General features: G+C 37.1%; 1 long non-coding RNA gene across 2 annotated transcripts; it reads left to right on the top strand.

Annotated features, from left to right (window-relative positions):
* The first annotated feature begins 3,274 nt into the window (after positions 1-3,274).
* On the top strand, positions 3,275-4,855 carry LOC130231276 (uncharacterized). Of its 2 annotated transcripts, XR_008838004.1 has the most exons (4): positions 3,275-3,456; positions 3,913-4,005; positions 4,079-4,173; positions 4,554-4,855. It is a non-coding gene; the product is annotated as an uncharacterized LOC130231276 (long non-coding RNA). The 2 variants fall into 2 exon arrangements; XR_008838003.1 differs by having other exon boundaries at positions 3,275-4,005.
* Positions 4,856-5,451: the final 596 nt, after the last annotated feature.

Raw genomic sequence — 5,451 nt, 5'->3', positions numbered from 1 at the left:
AGTCAAGCCGATTCAGCTCACCCTACAAGAAAGAGAGGGGGGGCGTAAGAAAAGACAAAAAAAAAAAAAAAAAAAAAAAAAAAGGCACAGAGTCAATGGTCATCCAACAGTAGTCACTTGTGGCTCGTTTTCACTGACTGGTACGGTACGGTTCGGTTCGGTACGGGGTCACCTTTATCAGGCTTGCGTTTCCACTAACAAGGGTACCCTTTTGGTGGGCGTGGTGTATGACAGAAAGTTTTAGTCGATGTCATTCTCGCTCGAGGAAATGTCTACAATACAGCTGTATGGGTCACTTACATATCATATGAGAAGCACTTCTCACAAAACAGATGCTTTACACGCATAAATACTCATGTTCATTGAAAAGTTAGTAATAAACATTTCTACACGAGTTGATAATAACTGCAGATCAATGCCTACTGTAACGTCTGTAATCGTATTGAATAATTAAATAAATGAACATGTATGAACACATACAAATATATTTATATTTATTTTATATTTATATATATTATATCGATTGGGTGAGGGTTGGGGTTAGTTTCTCTTCTTCTTCTTACTCCCTCAAGACCAGTTGTGAGAGGGAAATGTTTAAGACACTTCATCAGTAGTGTACCTCAGATTCATCGGGTGTTTCGACTCTTTAAACACTAGACACCCTCGTCTGAGGCGATCAGCTCTGGTTGATCAATCCCAGGCTAGTGTCTTCTTGCCAATTCTATTATAGGGGTTTGACCAGATCCTCAATCTGTTTATTTTGGGTTCTGGTGTTTTTTTTTTTGGTCCAAGTTAGGTGTTTTAGGGGTTTTTTGTGTTTTTCCACACGTTTAGGGTTACGACTGGGTTAGGGTTATGCCCTTTGGTCACGAGTGGTTGGGTTTAGGGTTTGGTGTGGGTGGTCCTGGCCGAAATTACTTGGCATTAACGAAATTGCTTGGCGTGAAGGACTGTACCCTTTGGTTACTGACGGTTGGGTTCAGGGTTTGGTGTGGGTGGTCCTGGCCGAACTTACTTGGCATTAACGAAATTGCTTGGCGTGAAGGACTGTACCCTTTGGTTACTGACGGTTGGGTTTAGGGTTTGACGTGGGTGGTCCTGCCTGAAATTACTTGGCATAACGAAATTACTTGGCATAACGGACTGTACCCTATGGTTACTGACGGTTGGGTTTAGGGTTTGGTGTGGGTTGTCCTGGCCGAAATAACTTGGCATAACGAAATTACTTGGCATAACGGACTGTACCCTTTGGTTACTGACGGTTGGGTTTAGGGTTTGACCGTGGGTTGTCCTGCCCGAAATTACTTGGCCTAACGGACTGTACCCTTTAGTTAGTGACGGTTGAGTTGAAATTTATTTTTCCTGAGAGGTCCGAGATTTTAGAAGTTTCCAAAAGATCCAATTGGTAAGATGACTGGTGTAGGTGGTGTTGGTGCCCAATGTGCTCGTTGTGTGGAGGTGCTAATCACCAGTAGAAAATTGGGCTTCAATTAAGGCCTGTTTGCCCCAGGCCACCGTCCCCTGCGTGCTGTCCAAGTGGACTCAGGGGGGGCTGAATACTCACCACTCCCCCAAGTGACCTTATGCCAACACCGCAAGGTTACCCCGGTCACCCGAGGTCGAGGTTCAGACTGGCAGTCATATTTGGTAAAATATAACAAGCTGCTACCCGTTTTCTCCTCTAGGGGCAATGCGAGAATCAAACCGACATCCTCCTCCCCGGGGACAACTGTTGGGAGCATTGACCCTGAGGAGAAAGGCAGAAAAGATGCCGACTGGGTGTTTGAGCGCAGTATTCTCCAGGATGGTAACCCGGCAGGGGAGACACCATGATCGAGAAGGTGCGGTTTGGTTGAGGCCCTTGTTTGAGGATTGTAATTGCTTCAGATGTTTTTTAGTATTCATTCTGTTGCTTTAACTTTATTGTCTGTTTATTTATTGACTTGTTGCGTGTTTCTCGACTTATTTTGAGGGATAACTTGTGCCTTTTTGTTTGACTGTTTTATGCCTTATTTAAGGATTTTGACTGTTTTTATGTTATATTGAGGTGTTCCACTACTCCTTACGATATCTTCACTTGTTTGTTTAACTTGCATCTTCACTCTTTTTCGGGAGAGTTCGGTTTTCTTCTTTTTCTTCATCTTCTTGCCCTTCTTCTTACTCTTGTCTTCTTTGTATGGCTTGTTGTTTGTTTTTGGTATTCCATCTGTTGCCTTAACTTTATTGTCTATTTATTTATTGACTCGTTTGCTTATTTCTTAACTTATTTTGAGGGAAGATTTGTGCATTTCTGTTTGTTTGACTGTTTTGTGCCTTATTTAAAGATTTCGGCTGTTTGTATGTTATAGTAAGACGTTTTTGTGGGTTGTCCTGCCCGAGATTACTTGGCATGAAGGACTGTACCCTTTGGTAACTGACGGTTGGTTTTAGGGTTTGAGTGCAGGGTGAAGGTTTAGTTGAAGTTATTTTTTCCGTAGAGGTCCAAGTTTTTAGAAGTTTCCAGAAGATCCAATTGTTGAAACGAGGTTGTCCGATTGGTGTAGTTGTGGTGTTGGTTAACTTTATTGTCTGTTTATTTTATTGACTGTTTGTATGTTATAGTAAGACGTTTCACCACTCCTTATGCTATCTTCGCTGGTTTACTTGTATCTTAGCCTTTGTCTAGGGCGGTTTGAGGTAGGGAGATTGAGGCTGCGTGCACGGGCCCACGCTTGTCTGACTATATACCATAAGAGCATTGATCTTCTACCTCCCGTGTAGGAGGTTGGCCTTGTCTGGGCTTCGGGCTTACGGCTTGATGAGGACGTGTTTTTGTGTTGTTGATTTTTGTTTTTGGTTTTGGTGTTTTTGGGTTTGGTGTTTTTGGACGCTGTCGGGATCGATTGGGTGAGGGTTGGGGTTTGTTTCTCTTCTTCTTCTTACTCCCTCAAGACCAGTTGTGAGAGGGAAATGTTTAAGACACTTCATCAGTAGTGTACCTCAGAGTCATCGGGTGTTTCGACTCTTTAAACACTAGACACCCTCGTCTGAGGCGATCAGCTCTGGTTGATCAATCCCAGGCTAGTGTCTTCTTGCCAATTCTGTTATACACTGTAAAAAATGAATCTTGAGGCTTGTAATTTTCATTAAAAAAATTAATGTGGTCATTAAAAACAATGAGCATATTTTCTTTAAAAAATTGATATTCTGGATTTATTATAAAATATTAAGGAGATTTCGCTAATATAACTAAGATTTTAATTTTACTTATTTTTTTAAGCAAACTAGTGCAATTATTAAGCTTAATTTGAGAAACCAGTTAAGCTAATAAAATTGAGGAAAGATGGCTTCACGTTTATTTTAAGAAAATTCACTCAATTATGTGGATTTGATTGAGATGTTTGCATTTGAATCTCAACAACGGCAGTGATCAGACGACATTTTGAAGGAGCAGATCAACAGCGAGCATGTTAAGAGGTAAGCATTTTATCATTTACAGTTTATCATTTTATTGTCTTAAGTAGCCTAAGCTCTTTCAGGAAAGACACATGCTGTTCAAACTTGTTCAGGAGCTTAGTTTTTGCCATATGATGTATATAGGGATACACGGGTATTTTTAACCACCCATTCCTATTTGAAATTGATTTGCTTCAATGTTCATTCTGAATTATATAATGAAGTTGAACAAATTATTTGCATCGTAATATTTAACAGCAACGATCAGGCAACAGTTAAGCAGACGAACAACAGTGAGCTTGTTAAGTGGTAAATCTAAGCTAAGCTAAGTTAGCTAGCTATTCAATGGGGTTTATGTACAGCTAGTGCTTTTCCATTTCATAAGGATCCTTTTACAGCATTGCTGATGTAATGTAAAGAACTGTTTATATATAATACTGTACATAAATACTAATATTTGTTTGCTTCATTTTTCAGTTTAATGAAGAAAACGTTTGCAGAGTTTTCCCACTAAAGAGGAGCAGTTTATTGAGGCAGATTTTGATAAAGAGAATGGGTGCCATACATCAGGTATTTTTAATAATGTTATTTGTGTAGTATTATTATTATTATTATTACTAATTTCTACACTTTTTTGCATCAGACCTCACATTAAATCAGGGATGAATCGAGAGATGTCATCCTCTGTTGCTGGTTTATCTGTATGAATAAGAGGAAGAGCTCATCCAGGAGTGCAATGTAAGTGTCTCAAACTGTTTCAGATATTTATGATCTTCAGAAAACTGCATTTTATATTTTTGCATGCTTACAAAAAAATATATAGCTCAAGCATTACACTGTTGAATGCACTATTCCTTGTATAAACATGGTATGTTTTTATAAATGTCTGTACACTAGTATACATTTAAACACCCTGTCCATTATAAGTCAAAATACTTTTGTATTTGTGTCAGTCAGCAACATCTACTCAAACATTATGAAGAATTACTGTTCACAGATATAAAAAGAAATGGTTTATTTCATTAATTTATTTCCTTAATGTGTTTTAGTAAACCTTAAACATTTGAAATGTACAACTGCATAATTTCAATATAATAAACGTAATGTTTATTTTACAGTGTGGGAATGCACAGAGAATTGCTGTCTGTCAGAGGGATGACCAACCATGAGGACTTCTGCATTGTCTTGGAGGATAAGTGAGTCATGGCTAGCCTAGAAAATCTAGAATCGCTGAACTGGATTTATACAAATATTCCACAAATTAAAATCACTTACAAAGAAATGAATATTAAGTTTGCAATACACAAATTCTGTCAAATATTGTCTAAAATGTGACTATTCCTACAAAGGAAAGTTGACAGGTCAGTTTTTTCCATGACATGGATAAAGGAATTTTTATCAGAGATTAACATTGCTGTAAATTTTACATAGATTTGTTTAACATATTGTACCATTTTGTTATCAGTGTAACATGTAATAAAATTATATTTGGCCTAAATGTATTGTGTATGTATTTCATTATACATTATATATTTTACATTTTATGAATGAGTAATTTTCAGTAATAAATTTGAGTAAATGGTGATTTATTTGCATATATTATAAAAGCACATTCCACTAATAATATTAAATTCATCCTCTATCACTTAAAAAAACTAGTAATTTTCACATGATTCTTTCAAGTGTTTTTTGTAAAAAAAAATAAATATGAGTAAATGGTGGTGGATTAGCTTAAATTATAAAGGCACATTCCGCTAATAATATTAAAATCTTCATTTATCACTCAAAACATTTAGTAATTTTCACATGATTCATTCAAGTGGTTTTTGCTAAAAAAAATCAAGTCTTGAAATTTACTTAAAAATAATACGTGCAATAGTGTTACCACAATTTTTTTTTGTAAATAGCACATAAGATTTTTTACAGTGTAGGGGTTTGACCAGATCCTCAATCTGTTTATTTTGGGTTCTGGTGTTTTTTTTTTTTTTGGTCCAAGTTAGGTGTTTTAGGGGTATT

Source organism: Danio aesculapii, chromosome 6, assembly GCF_903798145.1.
Source record: "Danio aesculapii chromosome 6, fDanAes4.1, whole genome shotgun sequence".
NCBI classification, from domain to species: domain Eukaryota; kingdom Metazoa; phylum Chordata; class Actinopteri; order Cypriniformes; family Danionidae; genus Danio; species Danio aesculapii.
Note: the sequence above shows the minus strand (reverse complement) of the source record. Positions and strands in the feature narration are given on the sequence as shown.